The sequence below is a fragment of the Sceloporus occidentalis genome, unplaced genomic scaffold, assembly GCF_023333645.1.
Source record: "Sceloporus occidentalis isolate IW3139 unplaced genomic scaffold, rSceOcc1.0.p SCAF_2, whole genome shotgun sequence".
NCBI lineage: Eukaryota > Metazoa > Chordata > Lepidosauria > Squamata > Phrynosomatidae > Sceloporus > Sceloporus occidentalis.
In genome coordinates, this window is record NW_028316982.1 from 114,749,828 (window position 1) to 114,768,845 (window position 19,018).

At 38.6% G+C, this 19,018-nt stretch overlaps 1 protein-coding gene across 2 annotated transcripts in view; it reads right to left on the reverse strand.

Annotated features, from left to right (window-relative positions):
• Positions 1-19,018, reverse strand: part of SH2D4B (SH2 domain containing 4B) — a 127,265-nt gene that overhangs the window by 5,263 nt on the left and 102,984 nt on the right. The gene's annotated exons all lie outside the window — the stretch shown is intronic.

The following is a 19,018-nucleotide window of genomic DNA, read 5'->3' on the forward strand; positions in this document are numbered from 1 at the left end:
TTAAGCAGCTATTGGTCTCAAGAGGACTTAAAAACAGATGTTCAGTCTATTAAATGGCAGGATTCAGGCATCACATGAAGCAAGCTGTAGCTTGCAAAAGCTTATAACAGATAAAATGCCTTACCTTTCAATCACCATTACACACACACACACACACACACACACACACTATTTGGCTACTAACCCTTTAAGAATCTCAGAGCCAGGGCAGGGCCATGGGTGGCCCAACCTGGATCTACACAGTATGTTCTCTTGGGATGACTGGTTGAGAATTTGACTAGCAGCACAGGAGATAAGAGGTCTTGCTCTGATAAGCAGGGAAAGGCAGAAAGCCAGGTACAGTTTGATGAGAGTTTTGGCATGTCAAGAGACTTCACATGGTCTGCCAATCAGAGGATGGTGTTTTACATCCTTTTTCTCTTCTGTGCTTCAGAAGGGTTCTGAGAACCCAGCCTAAGTGCTTACAGTCTGTCACTTACTATATTAGGCCACAGCTTCAAGTTTCTGATTCAAGTCTTGGAAGCCTAAAACTTTCTAGTAGGGGAATCCACTCTCGTGCTTTTTTATCATCTCTGTCTACCAATGAAAATAAGTATATCTCTGAAATTGCTACCTCTGCCCTTAAGATGCAGAGTTTAAGAAGGACCAAATTATGAATATGGGGCAGGCTTGAAGAGGTTTTGGCTCATGAAGCTGCTATGCAGGGTGGAGTTTCCTAGTCTCACCCACCAAGGTTCAGTTGGAGGCTCTGCTCCTTTGCTCTGTCCTATAATGGAGCAAATGGAAATCATTTATGTCCAATCTATTGCAGGTTCAGAATAAGACCTTTACTATGTCTCAGGAGCACAAGACATTTTCCTTGCTTAAAGCTAAGGAAGGAATTTGGACAGATCAGCTGAGAAGGAGGGGTGTTTGTGTTTGTATATGTGTGTCTCTATGAATGCTATTATTGGGGGTGAATGTTGTGTGTGTCTGTGTGTGTCTGTGTGTGAATGTAATATGTTTATGATGAGGGGAATGTATGAGAGAGAATATAGGGAATGTGCCTGCAGTGGCTCAACCCACTTTGAATCATAGGGGTGTCTTTTTCAAAATTATTTGTTCCTGTAAGGAATAATAAATAATATAATCAGTTTTCTCATTGCTGTGAGAATGTCTTTAAAAGGTCCAGTTTTCAAATATGTTCTAGCAGAAGGGAAAATATTCCTTTACCAGACTAACTTGTGAGACCATAGCCACTGACAGCAATCCTCACTCCGCTTTCCCCTGTCCTCTCCATCCAGCACTGCTATGTAATGGCCAAAGAGATAAAGCCAAGCAAGGATCTGCACAAACTGTTATGTCAGAAAACAGATGTCTATAATAATTGTCACACAGCTTCTCTTCATCCTGCTCCCCTTAATGGCAATGGAAGAATAGGCAGGTTGCAGGGGTGATGAACCAAGCAAGGATTGGTGGTAGCAGTGGTGATCTTCACTCAGCTTCCCTCCACCCCACCTGGCTCTTCCCCTGACATGACCACATAGTGGCTTCTGGAAGAGAGATGCCAAGCAAGGATTTCTATATGTAGTGACATCCCTGCTTGGCTTGCACCTGCCCTCTTTCCCTGACACTGCCATGGAGGGGCTGCTAGGAGGGTGACAAGCAGAATAAATGCCATTGATGTCTATTATTCATTCAGCCCACAGCACTCATTCCCACAAAGAAATGACCCCACCCAGCTACCCCAAAATACACTCTTGGTGCCATGGGAAGCATTTTTGCCATATTTTAGTGCCCCTTTTTTTTAAATAACAGGAAGTGACCTAAAAATCATTCCCAGTTTCCTTTTGGTTTTGAAAAAAGCTTCTCCTGGCCTAAATTGGCCCTGGGGGCACAAAAATATGATGAAAATACCCACATCCACTAGAAGGCATCTGGGACAAGAAATGCTGACATGTGAGGATCTTGATGGTCACAAAAACAGTCCCAGGAGATGCATGCTTCACTTTGCCCACTTCTGTTGTAGTGGCCAGTGGGAGGGCAGAGATGCAACCAAGTAAGGATCATTGCACAGTGATAGAGGCATTCTCAGGGACTTTCTGGTGCTCTTATGAAATTCCAGGAAGAGGGTAGCATTGTCATGTTCTGGCTATTGAAACAGCTATATTCCTCAGTTGCCCCACCCTCCCAGTATCACTGCATTGCCATGTGGAGGCAGGAAAAAGGGGGGTCCTGGCCTAGGGTGGGTAGAAATAGGCCTTTTGTAGATCTATTTAGAATCATAGAATCATAGAGTTGGAAGAGATCACAAGGGCCATCTGGTCCAACCCCCTGTCATGCAGGAAATCCCAATCAAAGCATACCCGACAGATCTGTAGATTGGGGGGATGAAAAGGGGCCTTCAGGAGGACTTTCTTTTCATCAGAGTTACTGAAGAAGCATTCAGGAAGTCACTTTCTGCCTACCCATCCCAATTCTTCAAATATTTTCCCATCCATATTGAATGATAGCCTAATCCACTGCTGCCTCCAGTGTCTCACTCCAGAGGTAAATTGAACCTGGGACCCCAAATGGTTCTTCATCTTTGAAAAATCTCTCATCTGTGCTATTAGGTACTTTGGACATGGATAAGTAGAGGTCTTCTGAATATGCAGCAACTGCAAACTACAGCAAGATTTAGTATCAGATTAATTCAAATTGTTTTACCCTTTGCTCTACCAATGAGAGAAATCCAAAACCAGTCCTCATAGTGTATGTACATGTAGAATTACTAGATGAAGGACCAGTCAAAGCAGATAATTATCAAACATTTGTGAAGTGTATTGGGAAATATTTAGGTCTGCATAATTCTGGTTGCACATTTGTAGTACAGGAACAACAGACAAATATAGACTTGCCCATATGACACTCATAATGTGAAGCTTTGTCATTAGATTCTAATGTACTGTGCCATTCACCAAGAAAACTCATTCCATAATTAAGCTCTTGGCTTTCATGTCCCTGACTTTTTAGCATTTGGCTTATCTCACTCTGAATATGCAAATATGAGAGTTAATATGGCTGACAAGGCTTCTGCCTTCAACTCATGGTCAACACCTTCCTCTGCTAAGGAAAAAAAACAGAACAATAACAGGTTTGTTCTTAATTCAGAAAGTCCCATTGGCTAAAGTATTGCAATCAGTTCAAAGAGAGCTCCTGAGATTTTTGCAGTGATTGGCATTTTCACTGGCAACCTTGTGATTCTCTATTAGTGATGTTCTCCTTCAGGTGCCTTTATATGTCTATCAAGCAAACTGTGTTAGAGCAACCAAAAATGTTGCTTGCACAGGGTAAGTATCAAACAGCTTTTAGAATCATAGATACTAGACAGGACTTAAATGGTTCCAAGGGTGGTTTAGTTCAAAAACTTCATGCTGAAGACTGCTGTCCATATTGCACTATATAACTGACAGTTCGCTGTGCGAAAATGTATCAACTATATATGCCTGTGGATAGTTAGAATCCTATCTTTAAAGCAATGGGCAGAGAAGACTGTGCAAAGATTACTCAGGGGAGCTGCAGTTTTTCGAGAGCACAATGCTAGCCAGAATGTAGACCATATGCATGTGTGTGTGTGTCATAGAGAGAGAAAGAGAGAGAGAGAGAGAGATTGAAAGTGGGATGAAAATATAGAACTTTATTGCACGGGCCCTGGAACAGTCCTGTTGTGTTCTAACAGGGGATGTGATGAGAATGGGAGACGGCAAAGAATGCATCTTACCACACAGGGAGAATGCTGCTGCCACCGCCAGACATTCCCATCACATTCTGGATGCATCCCAGAGGGGGCGATTTCCAGGAATGCTTGAGAAGCATTCCTGAAAATCGCCTCCTGAGGAACATATCCACAACGCATGTCTGGGAAAGTATGTTGGCGGCGGCAGCATTCTCCCTGTGCTGTAAGATGCGTTCTATGGCGCCTCCCATCCCCATGACATGTCCTTTTAGAACACAACAGGCCCATTCCAGGGCACGTGTGATAAAATCCTTAGAGTTAAGAGAACAGTTAATGTCCTTTCTCCAAGGAATTCAAGTGTGCAGAGTGTGGCCACCATTTTAAATAGTGGATCTGAGGAGAGGGCATACAATGGTGGTGAACTGCTGGATGAGAAAACTGTGTCACACAGCCTGTCCTATGTCTCCTACCTCATGGCTACCCTCAGGACTTGTGCACAATGGACATTATCACACTGGGACAGGATAGGAACAGGATCATTCCCCCATCCTTATCCCATCTGTGACCCAAGTGAAAATGATTGTGCAAATCACTTTCACATGAAAACGGACTGAAAAGTACTTTCAGCTGTCAGCTGAAAGCGCTTTCAGAAATCATGGTAATAACAGGTTCTTCTGTTAATACAAGAGACTACAAATGACAGGAGAAAGTGCTTTCAGCTGATGGCTGAAAGCGCTTTTCAGCCTGCTTTTATGTGAAAGTGATTCATGCAATCACTTTTACTCATGCTTCCTGGGCGGCTGAATGAAGGGTTCAGTGAAAGTGATTCACACATTACTTTCATTGGTGCTTCCCTGCTGGGTCAATGCCGGTCATGTGTGAAAATTCTTCCTGTGATCTGGCAGGAAGGATGGGACAGCAATCTTCCATCTCTCATGTGATAATCTCCAATGCTGTCTTGTCAACAAAGCTGAAGAAAAAATCAACTGCCAGTCCATTTTGATTCTATACATGGAATGGAGGTATGTCTTTTGCCTCAAGAAGCAAAATGTCTGAGGCCAGAAAGCACTATTTATGGCTAAATGGTGATTTGAGCCTGAATGGCACCAACTCAAATGCAAGACTTTACCCATGACACCACACTGGCTCTCTAATGTCATTCTTCTCAGGATGCTGTCAAGACTGACAATGAACTGAGTGATCATACTTCCATACTGGATTGTAAACTGGAACCTGTCTATAGAAAGGAAAACTAAATTGACAGCCATCCAACTTTTCATTGGCCATTATCAGGAGACAAACACCAACAGATGTGGTCAAAATCTGGTTGCTTTATTCCAAACAAGCTGTTCATCTCCTCCCAAATCCCCAATGCCAGAAGAAAAAATGCTTCAAGCTTCAGCACACGCACTTTCCTATTAGAGCATAGTCCCCCACCCCCAGAAAAAAAAGCTGAATTTACTCTTTCTTTTGTTCTTCCTTCTGTTCATTTGGCAGGGGAAAGCATATTCTGATACTGTCAAGATCAAGAATTACCATCTCTTTTTCCTCTAGTCAGGCCTACCCACCTCTCTGTTTCAATATACTGTCTACCAGTCATTTGTCACGCAAGTGTTAATGAGAGCAATAGAAATCTTAACCTTCTTGCTTCATAAAAGTACTGTACTGTTCTCATGACAACAAGAAAGCAAACAGCGAGGAGGGGAAACTCATAAAAGTAATGCTGCTCACTTCAGAATGGCTACTGAAAAATAAACAACATCTGTGGAAAGCCTCCTTGAATAATCCAAACAGTTTGAATTCAAATTAAGTGTTCTGGCTTCCAATCTCTCTATTCTGAGACTTCCTGATTTTTTAGGGTGTTCCTAGTTAGGATACTCCTTTATCTGTGGAGATCTGCAGCACTAATCTTTCCCCTTCTATTGTTTCCAATACTTTTTAAAATCCCTTTATTAAAAAACAAATAAAAAGCTATATATTGTTTGGCTTTTATTAGGTACTAAGCTGTTAACTGGATGTTAATTTTGTCCTGCCAAGTTTTATAAATTGTGTATTCCTCCCCGAGAGGACTATTTTATCACTCCATAAAATCCTTTGTTAGTCATCCTACAAGAATCTCTGGTTTGAGTGTTGTATTGCAACTTTGGAGACCAGAGTTTGATTCTCTGCTCAGCCATGAAACTCACTACCACATGCTCTCAGCATCAGGGGAAGGCAATGATAAACCTCTGAACAAATCTAGTAAAAAAAACCACACATGATAGGTTCACCTTGGGGTTGCCATAAGTTGGGAACACACCACCAACAACAATCTTTGGTCCTACAGACACCCTAAAATGTGTAAACATTTAAATTGTTTAAAATCCAGAAAGAGTGCATTCATTTTAAAAGTTAAGCAGAAAGTGATTTGGGCTTCATTTACACTTTTGTAGTAAAAGTTATCTCCAGCTGAGTGTGCTTACAGCTGCTCCCCTTTAAATTATGAATTGTACTTGAGTTTTAATGGTAAAACAGCAGAATCCAGGAAACTGGAAAGAGCAATTCCCTTCTCCCCTTTAAAAAAATAATTACCCCCATCCACAGACACATAAACTTAAGAATTCCCCCTTTCCCCCCTAGAGTTCCTCTTGCACCTTCAGACACTGCTTGAGATGGCAGGCTTTCATTTAATGGAGATAGCTGCAGGAAGAAGGGAGGAAATTGCCATTGTTACAGGCAGCACGATATTGAATTTACTCCTTCATTTATTGTTTGTTAAAACTGGAAGAACAAAAGTCTGTTTCTTATGTTGCTGGGAATATGTAGTTCTTTAGTTACTGGCCCACAAGAAAAGGTTTAGAAGAGATCTGCTAAGCTATGAGAGCAATTCCGGAGCCTCACTGTCCAAAGCGGCCATGTCAGACCAACCCCAGTTCCTGACAAGGTTATTTTCATTGCTAATATAATACCACTACACACACACACACACACACACACACACACACACACACACACACACCATTATAAAAATTAATTGGGCAAAAATTAATACTGAAAAAAGTTCAGGCCAACAGGTTGAGGTGTGCACCATGTGAGGTGTGTAAGTGGGTCAGACTTTGCAATACTGAGATAAAGTGCTAGTATAGATAGACTTTGTGTACAACGGCAGCTGATGGCTTTCATGGTGTTTTTTTTTTTATTAGCAAACAAATATTTATATACAAATAAAACAAATAAAACAGGACAAACAAATAAATACACATTTTAAAAGCTACTAACATAGATAGATAGATGGATAGATGGATAGATAGATTTAAATTTACAGCGCTTTATAAATAAAGGTTAATAATAATAATAATAATAATAGATAGACACACAATCTCTCAATCGCTTACAGAAAAATCTAAAAATAAATTTCCTGGTTGAGATCACCTTGTAGTAAATTAGTATTCTTGAGTCTTTCTCTATGTCACTTTTTATTTTTGAGAACTTCTAAATCTACTTCATATGATCCTCCTGTAATTGAAATAAAGTTTTAACCTTACTCATTCTTTTTGGTTCACTATAAAATTAATGCCTGCTAAACCATAACTGGCTCTATACCAATAACTTACTCTAACACATTTATTAATTTGAATCATATTTCTGGCTCTCGAGAGGGTAATAGTTTCGAATTATCGAGGTTTATTTCATGTATATTAAAGTCGGTTACCATATTTTCTTATCAGGCACCATTCGTCTTCTATTTTTTCCATTGTTCTGTTTTGGATTAAAGCTGTTAATTTATCCAGGTTCATCATCTTCCATACTTTGACCATCCATTCTTTGATGTCTGGTATTTCTCTTTTTTCCCAATATTTAACATGGACTGTCCTTGCTGGTGTTATTAAGTACAGAATTATGCACCCAAATTTCCTCTCTTTCTCCTTATCCAGATTGGAAATCATATTCAACAAATAAAATACAGGTTTGAATGGGAGCTGGAACTGGAATATATCTGCTAGAGTTTTATGGATATCTTTCCAAAAAGTTGTGGCCAGGTTGCATTCCCTCCACATGAGGTGGAATGCCTGTGCATCATCTTTAAAAGGTTTTCTTTAAGGTCTTGACAAAAGGTAAATCTATTTGTACACTTCCAGGTTCCCCCCCCCCCCCCCCCCATTCTCTAAGTTTCAATTTCTTGGTTTTTGGTGGGTTTTTCGGGCTATGTGGCCATGTTCTAGAAGATTTTCTTCCTGATGTTTCTCCAGCATCTGTGGCTGGCATCTTCAGAGAATGCCGGCCATGAAAGCCTTCAACTTCACATTTCAATTTCTTCTTTCTTCTTGGGACCATTTATTAATTGCATGTTTGATTGTTTCTTGCTCTAGATTTCTTTCATTGAGGGTCTTATAATATTTTGCAATATGGTGTCCTTTCCCATCTGTCATGACGATGTCTATTTCTGTTTTGTTACCTTCAAATCCCTCTGTTTTTGTGTCTAAATTAAATCTATTGTAAATATAGGAACCCATTATGTACCGTTCCTTCTGCTTCTAGTTGTTCTTTTGATTTCATTTTGAATTCGGTATTTCTGTCTTTAGTTATTTTTGCTTCCAATAGGTCTTGATATCTTATTCATAATTTACTATCTCTTTTTGTTCTGCTCATTAGAGCTTCTTGATAAAAGATTCAAAGTGGGTTTTTCTATAAAATATATATTTTAATTTTTAGTCAAACCTGGAGTAATGCACTTCTTATGTGGTTGGTGTATACAGATTTTATTCTCCTTGGGTTTATTGTAGCCCATAAAAGCATGAAGTCCAAATTTTATATTATCTTTTTCTAGACTCAAGAGTCTTTCATTCTTCAGGTTGATCCAATCCTCAAGCCAATTTATGGAACACGCATAGTAGTACTTTTTTAAATCTGACAAGGTCAAACCTGTTCTATCTTTTGAATCTATCATAGTGGACCATCTAAATCTTGTTTTTTTACATTTGCCAAAAAAATTGCTATTTCTTTCTTCCATAACTCAAAACATTTCTTATTGTAAATTATTGGAATGTTTTGAAAAAGATACATACATTTCAGTAAGATACTCAATATAATTAGCAATACTCTCCCTAAAAGAGATATCTGTAATTTGGACCATTTAAACAATCTTTTAATATTTCTTTCCACATTTTGCTATAATTGTTTTCGAAGAGGTCTGTGTTACTTTTTGTTATGGTTATTCTTAGGTATTTTACTTTTTTCAATCTTAAATCCTATCTTTACTTTTACTTTACATCTTCTTCTTTCTTGGAAATGTTTATTGTCAGGACTGCCGTTTTATCTTGATTAACACAGAGACCTGCAAGTTGTCCATATTCCTTTAGAATAAACAATAATTTATCAATACTTTTTAATGGGTCTTCCAAGAAGCAAACTACATCGTCTGCAAAAGCTTTGAATTTATGAGTATATCCTTTGGTCTTAATATCTTGGATATCGCAGTCTTGATTAATTTTGATGAGTAAAATCTCCAGAGTCATTATGAATAATAATGGAGAAATCGGGCATCCCTGTCTGGTTTTTACCCTAATTCTTTTCAGTTGTTTTGCTAAGTATTTATTCTTCCTACTGCTTCTTCATTGATCTCCTCTTCTGATTAACCTTTATTAATGTCTTCTGAGTTTTCATCGGTTTTTTGATCTAGCATGTCCTGATTCATTGTCTTTTCTTTTCTTAGTGATGTTAATTCCTTTTCTTCTTTTTTCTTCCCCCACTTTGTTATGTCCCTGCTGTTCTTCTTTCTCTTTTTTTTGGCCAAGCTTTACAATGAGTTGTTTGGTTGGGTCCTGCTCTTTCTTCTGGTTGTGTCTTTCTGCTTAATTTCTTCTCCATTTCTTTAGCCTTGTCAAAATTATCTATCTTATATCTTTTCTGATTCCAGATAAATGACAATCCTTGAATACTTTCCCACCTATAGTCTATTTTCTTTCTTTTTAAAAGTTGAGTTAAAAGTTTATATTTTTGTCTTTCCATCATAATCGATGGGGGATGTCTTTTAAAAAATTTAATTCATTGTTTTCTATCCATAGGTTCAACTCATAGCTTTTTGAATAATTAGATCTTTTGTTCTTGTTCTTGTAAAATACATTACTATGTCTCTCGCCACTTTCTTTTCTTTTGCATAGCTTGAGTGATAGGGTAGCCTATAAAATTTTCCATTGGTGTCACAATCCTGCTAAACAAGTCTTCATTTGATATTTCATGAAGTCCTCTCAGGTTCATACATTTTTCTCTATGTCTTAATTCATTCATCAGTTCACTTATTCTTTGCTGTTCTTGTTTTTGTATTATTTCTCTTGATGTCTTTTCCAAAGATTTTATTTGGTCTTTCCACTCTTCCACTTCCGTTTGTGTATTAAGTACTTCTGAAGATAGTTTTTCCATTTTCTTTCTAAAATTGTCCAATTCTTTTTTCAAATCCTTTCTTATTTCTGGCCTTGTTTCTTTCATCTCCTCTCTTAGCTCTTGTCGCATTTATTTGGATTCATCTTCCTGACAAATATCTTTGATTTCCTGTCTTAATTTACATATTTCTTTCAGTAAAATTGCATTGGAATCCATTGCTTTAAGTGGTTCTTCTGATGAGTTTCTTCTCTGTACTAGTGTTTGAATCTTGGATTGTGTCCATCCTTTTTCCCCGAGGCCATTTTGCATAATCTAAATTGATTATATATTCTATAGTCAAACAGATCAGCAATGATAACAGATAACAGATAATCTTCCAATATGTAAACAGAAACTTAATATTACAAACAGCCTTATCATTGATTTTAAACAAAAAGTCTATTCATTGTCAATATTTATAATCCAGAACCGCCTCAATATAAATGAAATACTATATAGCTATTACTCGCTAGCGTAAATTCAATACTTATCAGAGGTCTAGTTGATATTCTATATCAAGCAATCAAACAGGTTGGCAACAGTAATATACATTCTTCCAATAAATCAGTGAAGACTTAATGTTGTGTGCTACCCTAAACAAAATGGCTGTTCATCATCAGTATTTTAAACAAAATGGCTAATCATCATCAATATTTATTAACTGAAACCATCCCAATATAAATGAGGTACCAAATATCTATTGCTCACTAGATTCAATACTCAGTGGAGTCTAGGTGGTATTCAATATATTAATTCAGTACTCAGCAAAGGTCTCCATGGAATTTAATAAATCAAATGATATAAAATTATACAAAAATTAAGCCCTGTATTTCTAGCTCTGTATTAAATGATAATTAACTTGACTATTACAGATTTTGTTCTATTTCTCCACTACTATTCCAAATTTATATCTTCATTGTTTTAATTTGAATTTTTGTAAGATATATTCAGTAACTCATAGATCGCTCATAAATTATTTAATTTATATTAACCAACCCAACTCACTTTAAATTTATACAGTGGCTCTTGTTATCCACTGAAGTTTGGTTCCAGGATCCTCCATCAATAACAAAATCCGTGAATACTCAAGTACCATTAAATACAATGGCATAGCAAAATGGTGTACCTTATATAAAATGGCAAAATCAAGGTTTGCTATTTGGAATTTATACTTTTTTGAATACTTTCAAGCTGTGGATGCTTGAATCTATGGATACAAAAAATCAGTGGATAAGGAGGGCCAATTGTACCCTTCAACAGATACATTCTGTTAGTTTGAATAGATCTGCAAATAAGTTCTATTATTTTCTCTATTAAATTGTGTAAATGTTTGGTTGTATTTACTGAATATTCCTTTCACTGCAATAACTCTTTTATTTCTATATTGTAGTTTATGTTTTCTTGGTTTTGCAACTCACTGTTCAGAGTCCACCCTTGCTTTTTAATTTTCTTTATTTCCTTTGACCTCTAATTGAGTTTTCAGTCCTTGGTAGTCCTTTCCAGTTCTTCTCTGTTCTCCAAAAACTACTGTTCTTTTCTTTTTCTGCTTCTGCTTCTCTTTCTGCTTCTCCTCCTCATTCTTACTCTTTCACTTCTCCTTTGTTCCTTCTTGGCTTGTATACTTCATTCCAACTTTTGTATCACCCAAGATTCCATTTTTCAAGATTTCCAAAGTCACTGTTATTGATCACCTTTTCAGTCCTGCTCAGCCTCTTTTCTACCCCACTCCAACTCCATTTCCCAAAGTGCTAGCTCTCTATCTGATCCCAAATCTCCAACACACCATCCTGTTTAAGCTTAGTCCTTACTCAGTTGTCTCAGACTCCAGACCTCTAATCATGGCTGTCGCTCCTTCTCCTTTTATTTACTTTTATTCTCTCCTCCTGAGCTCCTTAATTTCTCTTCACTCTCTACATAAACACCACTTTCCTTGCTCCTTCCTTTAGCTCACTCTGTGCTGTATTACTGCTTTCTCTGCTACTCTCAGTTTGCTCTATTTTCTTTTACTGCCTCTTTACATCAGTTATTCTGCTTTACGGCTTGGTTTATATTTTTTTTCTCCACCCTTTCATGTGAACTCTCTCTGCCTTTTTGTAAATAGGAGTTCATTCAAGCAGGAGAGCACAGTAAGGTTTAGTCTCAACCATTTATTCCAGGCATTTTGGTGAAAAAGTAATTTTGTTCAGATGTAAGTAGAGTGAGGGTGCCAACAAGCTGTCCACAGGCAGTGGCATTTAAGAGCTGGGGAAGCTCTTTGACCTCCAGGGTCTTCTCCGGTCATGACAGAGGTATTTTTCTATGGCGACCAAAGATAACCCTTCCGCCAAACCCATTGTTTCCTCCAAGCCCCTTGTTTCTCCTCTTCCCAGAGGAAAAGTTAAGATGGAGAGACTGATGTTATTGTTTTTGTTACTCTCCCGTTTCCAGCCTGTTAATGCACAAAAGGTCAGGAGTGACTCTTGCACCCAACCTCTCATGGCACTGCCTCACTGGAGGTTGATGACTTCTGTGTTAATAGGTTGGTAAATCTGCTCTGGGTTTTAGTCCAAACTTTAAATAAACTATCCAATGTGCTGCATCCTATCCCCAAATAGGCTCAGCACCTTGGATAGCTCTTTCTGAACTAAAACCCAGAACTGAGGGGCTCAACAGACTGCCCCAAAAGGGTGGGCTGGAGCCACCCATTTTTGCTCCCGAGAGACACCACAGCAGCCAAACTATGCAGCGTCCCTCCACACCAAAAAGAACCTGGAAAAACTGGGTTCTTTTAAGCGTGCACGGCTGATGCAATGAGTGCACCATTGGCGCACTGTTGTGCATCAATGTTGCAAGAGCGGTGCCGTGACGTGCCGATGCTGTGCCACACTTGCATCATCATAGTGGTCCCAATGGGGACAGGAGGCCGCCATGATGGCTGTGTCTGTACATTTAAACAGCCATGTCTCAATGCAATGGAATTCTGGGATTTGTAGTTTTGTGAGACAACCTTATCTGCCAGAGAGCTCTACAAACTACAGATCCCAGGATTTCATAGGATGGAGCCATGACCATTAAAGCAGTGTCAAACTGCATTAATTCTGCAGTGTGGAAGCAGCTTATATTGTGTTATAGATGAATGCAAATTTAAGCCTAGTTCCCCCTGATTCAAGTCTATCATTCTATGAATGGCTATGCCTAAAAATATTGCAGTTCTTCCATTGTTTAACTTGAAACATCAGGAGTGGAGAGGCGGAAAGAAAAAAATATTGAAAAGTAGTGCAAAGTAAATTAAAGACAGCTGGCCCTGGAAACTAAACTGCTTGGAGGATTCACCATCTGCTGGTACTGAGGGCTCAATTCACAGAATCAATGGTAAAAACAGCACCAGGCATGCTTGTACTGCTGGTAGCAAAAGCACAATTTGCAGCTAAGAACAAGAGATAAGGATTAACTGACATGAATAAAAAGTAAAAGAAAACAAATCCTCTCAGGGGGTCAAATGTATAAATTAGAGAGAAAGAGAACGCAGAAGAAATTTACTAGCTATCTTTTCAAAGATAACTTTAGAAGTTCTCAAAATGGGAAACAGATCTCTAACCAGAGACATTGACAGTTTCTAGTGATGAGTGTTTTGTAAATTACTCTTGGACACATACCAAGCTGTACAAGGATCAAACGGGTCCAGGATGGTGTCTATATGTGTTGGAATACATATCCTATCACCTGCAATTATCATAGCCAACACTTCTGAGAGGAACTAGGCTAGAGAAGGATGGATCAGATGTTAAATGCTGTGACAACATTTATTGTCTTTTGTTGTTGTTGTGTGTTCCTTCAAGTTGTTTCTGACTTAGGATGACTCTAAAGTAAACCTATCATGGGGTTTTCTTGGCAAGATTTGCCACTGCCTTCCCCTGAGGTTGAGAGCATTTGACTTGCCAAGGTCATTCAGTGGGGTTTGTGTCCAAGTGGGAATTGAATCCTGGTCTCCAGAGTCATAAGCCAACACTCAAACCACTATGTATGTCTACTTTCCTTTTTAAATGACAAGTGTGGGATTATGAAGAGATCAGAATTAGAAATCAGGCCCAAAGAGTTTATTACCACACTGCTAGAGTAGTGATTTGAGCATTAGACTATGACTTGGGAGACCAGGGTTCAATTTCCCACTCAGCCATGAAACCCACTGGGTGACCTGAGGCAAGTTACACTCTCTCATCTTCAGAGGATGGTAATAGCAAACCCCCTCTAAAGAAACTTACCAAGAAAACCCCATGACAGGTTCACCTTAACATAGTCATAAGTCAGAAACTACTTGAAGGCACACAATAACAAAAAACAACCACAGCAAAAGTCACGAAGCAGTGCCTCTTAGTAGAATAAGCAGCATCTTATTCTTTTTGTAATAAAGGCAAAAAATTAAGAACAATTTAGACACAATCACTTTTTTCTTTAGATGTGTCTCATTATACAATTAATGTGCGACATTCCCCTACCACCACCATTCACTGTGATGTCATGGCATAATGGGTATCAGCTCATCTGACAGCTGAATACACTGTCTGAATTTTAAAAAGCATTAAAGACCAACCTCTTCTGGCAAGCATATCCAGATGGTTTTAAACTGTGGTTTTTGAATAAGGATTGTTTTAATATGTGTGTGTCTTATTTGTCCTTTTGAACTGATGCATGTTATTAGTGATGTTGTATGTTTGTTAATTGTTTTTGTTCCCTGCCTCAATGCATGGGGAATGGTGGGTAAGAAGTTGTTGTTGTTTTTGTTTGCAAGAAGGCATCAGAGCAGCAGCTACCAGCAGTTTTATAAACAGGCAATAAGGAGAGATGTCACTTTCTCAGATTTCACCCAAATACAAGCATAATTGGTGGAGGTCTAGGAAAGCAACCTCTTTCATTGCCCAGTTGCAAAATTGCTGCTGGTCATTGTTTTGATGTTTCCTTTTTCTCTAGCCTCCTTCATTTCCATGGGATATGCACTGTTTTGTTGGGGATGTTCCTTCCTTAAGGACCAGAAGGCAGTCTGGCGCGACTATGCCAACAGAGCTATACACTGCATCCATAATGATGGAGGATTGTGACTGACCCTGCTTGATCATGCTACCTTCTTGAAACGAAGAGGATTTGTAGAGGAAATAGTGAATAAGTCCATCTCTCCCCTCCATACAACATACAGAAGGGTAAGTTCCCATCAATCCTCTTGTTTTTCTATAAGAATGGCAATGGCTTTGATTAATGCATTATATGACTCTTGCATTGGCCAAAAAACAAAAAAATAAACCCACCATCACCTCGAGGCTGATGCTGAGTGTTTTCACAATGTATAACAACTTCTGGCAGATTGCTGTTGGTCTTCCCTCTTAACCCAACTTTGCCCCAGAGTTGGAAAAATTGTGGGAGACCCTGGTTCTTCCCGAAAGCCTCAAAGTTAGCATGGGATTTTGTGGCATGTGAACAGCTGGATTGGGCCTGAATTGGGTTATCCCACTGTTTGCATGCTAGGCAGCACGCCATCCCCCTTCCCCATGCTGAGCAATACAGGGAAAGGGGGTTGTCTGTTTCTTGAACTGTCACCACTACTCCTGTACCTGCTGGAGTTCTATGGATAGGCCACCCAACATGCACCACTTCTCCTGAGGGTGGACTTGCAATTTAATATGAATTTCTATAGCTGGAGCATTCAAGAGTACATGAAAGATATATATTATGAAGACCTGGGTGAGGAAAGGAAATGTCAGGAAACAGCACAGATAACTAGTCAAACTGAACCTGATTTGAGGTGAGCATGGGTCCAGCATCACAACCTTGTTCTGCCCTCAGATGATCAGCATTGTGTCCATAGCACTAACTTTTCTTTAGCCTAAACCTAAATGCTAATACCAGTTAAAGCAGACCCATTGATCGGTTTGCATTAGGTTTATCAAGTTCTCATTGACTCAGTTGGTCTCTTCTAGTGGGGACTAATAACTCAGTTTAGGCTTCCGTCTCTTACAATTTCCTATAGAGCTCTCAAGAAAAGAAAGACCCTTTAGAGAATTATCTGCATAGATGACATGGCAATGCCAGTAACACCTGAATACAGAGTCCCTCTGAAAATGAATTCTGTAGCTAAGGAACAATTTTCATAGCTTTCTTGTGAATTAGCCTATGCTACGCCCACTGCTACAATGCGTGGTTAATAACCTAATTGTCTCCTTGAACCTCTTATTTTATCTAGGCTATCAAAGTATTGTAAATGTTTTTCTTGTTCCTGTCAAAATATTTTCCCTGTGTTCACCAACAAGCTAGAGTACACAAATAAGGTAGGTGCTGTGTTACTTGTTTGAGCACGCTGCTTCTAAAATGAAGCTGCAAATGAATGCTTCATAGAAATACACAGTTGGGTACTCCCTCTCCCTCTGTTCGCCTCTCATTTTAGTTTACAAAAATGCCAGAAGGATTCAAAGATCTCAGACCCATAATTTATTTTCTCTATATTACTTGCTGCTCCAAATAATGCAAAACCTGTGGCTCTGTTTTTTCCAACTTCTGAAATTATCAAATTAAGGGGGGAATCCTTTCTCTGCGCAAATGCATTGGGCTTAAATAGAAGAATGGTGTCAGAGAAGTAAAGAGATTCCCATCCCATCCCATCCCTCTTCAGCTGAAAATGTTAAAAGACTGGCATGGTCCTTTTTTTGGTTGTAATGGAGAACAGGCTGCATTGCCTTGCAGATAAGTCTCTTCTGTGTCTTTCCTTATGTCATGCACTTTGCTCTGATCTTGTAGCTCTACCATCCTTCACTTGAATCACTCTGCCATAAATTAAGTTTAAGTATCTTCATTATGCTATTCCTTTCTACTTGTCTTTTCTTCCTCATTGTCCTCTCCACTCATCTGTCCCTGAACCACTTGTCTGTCACTTTTAAACCCAGGATTTTCATCTCCATCTCCTGTTTCACAACATCACCAGTTCTATGGACAAGATGGCACCAAGTGTTTCTTGCACTTTTGTGTTAGTAGATGGATTCAGAGTAGGTTGAATATTATTTTAAAAGTGGCTAACCATATATCTCTATTCCTGCCTTCTTATGTTCAATTCACACAACATTCAACTGAACAAAGCAGTACCCATTCCTGGTATCAGCCTCATTTTATTCTTTTCATAATAAAGACAGAAATGAGATGCATATAGCAGTCATGATCAGTAACTATTGCATAGCCTTATCCTTCATGAATTTTGTCTAATCTCCTTTCCATGTGAATTTCTGCTGCTACATCTTGTTGCAGAAGAGCCCAGTGTTTAACTATATGGCATGAAAAAGAGTAATTCCTTTTGCCTGTTCTGAATCTCCCACTTCTCAGCTTTGGTAGGTGACCCCATGTTCTGGGTTATACGCACACCATACAATTACAATACATTGATACTTTAATTGTAATGGTTCTATCCTGGCAAATTTGGGGGTTTAGTTTTATGAGTTACTAAGAATTCTCTGCCAGAGAGATCTAATTTAGTAGTTCAGGGAAGAATTCTAAGTAGTCCCACCAAACTACAAATCCTAGAGTCCCATAAGATGGAGACATGACAATTAAAGTTGTACAAGACTGCTATAACCGTGCAGTGCAGATATACCCATAGCATTATGAGATAGACAGGGGAACGACTATGTCCCATCAGCTTTCTTCACACCGTATATAACCCTATAATTCTATCACATGTTCCCCATTCTATTTTTCTGAACTAAAAGACCCCAAAGGTCTTTACTCATAGATGCTGTACTCCACCTCCAGGGGATTTGGTTACATTTTCTAGCTCTGTATTATTTCAAGGTACAGTACAGTGACTAAAATTATGTATGGCATTCATATGACATCACACCACAAATTTGTATAAAGTTGTTATACTATGTTCTTTATATAACCCAGGAGTTAATGTGATACATGCTCCCCTATCCATCGTATTGGTAGGTATTTTTCCAGTCCTAATAGCAAACAGTCAGTACAGAATTTTAACCTCTTTATCTACACAAGTGCAACAAGATATCATGTAAATATTCTGTACATTTTCTATTTCCACAATTAGTTAGTGCCAGAAGGGAAAATATAGTCAAGACATTTTGTTGTCTAAGATGGAAAGTACAAATAGGACTCACTCCCACTGTCTAAGTGTCAAACTACATGTGATGTTAACCAAGCCACATCAAGTTCTATTATTCTCTTTTCAGTGTGGCTTGCCCAGGAGAATTTGTCTGACATTGTGGTGCACCCACCGTCATGTAAAGATCTGCTCCTCCTCCCAAAAAAGCATCCATTTCATAATAAGGATGCAAATTTTTAATTATTTTATCCTTGCCTACAAGACAAATAGTGTTCATTTCCATGTAGGCATGTGCACACATATGCAAATGTTCCATGTCTCTGGAAATGGGGCAGGGAGGGGTTACAAAAAGTGCCTTCTGTGCAAAGATCTCATGTATTTCTGAGCACATTTTTTTTCCAAAACACCTTGAGATATACAAACAATAAGTAAAAATTAGACAAAATTCACCCTGTTTTATTGTTCTTCCTGATTGTGTTTCCCAAGTGTCATGACACCCACTTTTCACCCAAGAACAGTGAATATTATTTCAATCCCTATGTCATGGTATTGCTTTCTGATGTGCCTTCTATATTTTACCACCACTACATGGGTAGATTTTAAAGGACATATAACTACAGTAATCTGCATACAGAGAGCTGCTACTGAAAAATGGGTTCTGATTAAAACCAAAGTCACTAGTTACAGTGATATAAATACAATGAATCAGTGCCTTTGTTCCACTTGTATCATAAAACATGGTTACTACTGGTCATTCTGAAGGGGAAAACTAATTACTATTGCACTGAAAATGCAGTCTCATTTATTCGGATCTTCCTTAAACATCTATATATTTCCTCAGCGTTTGTAGG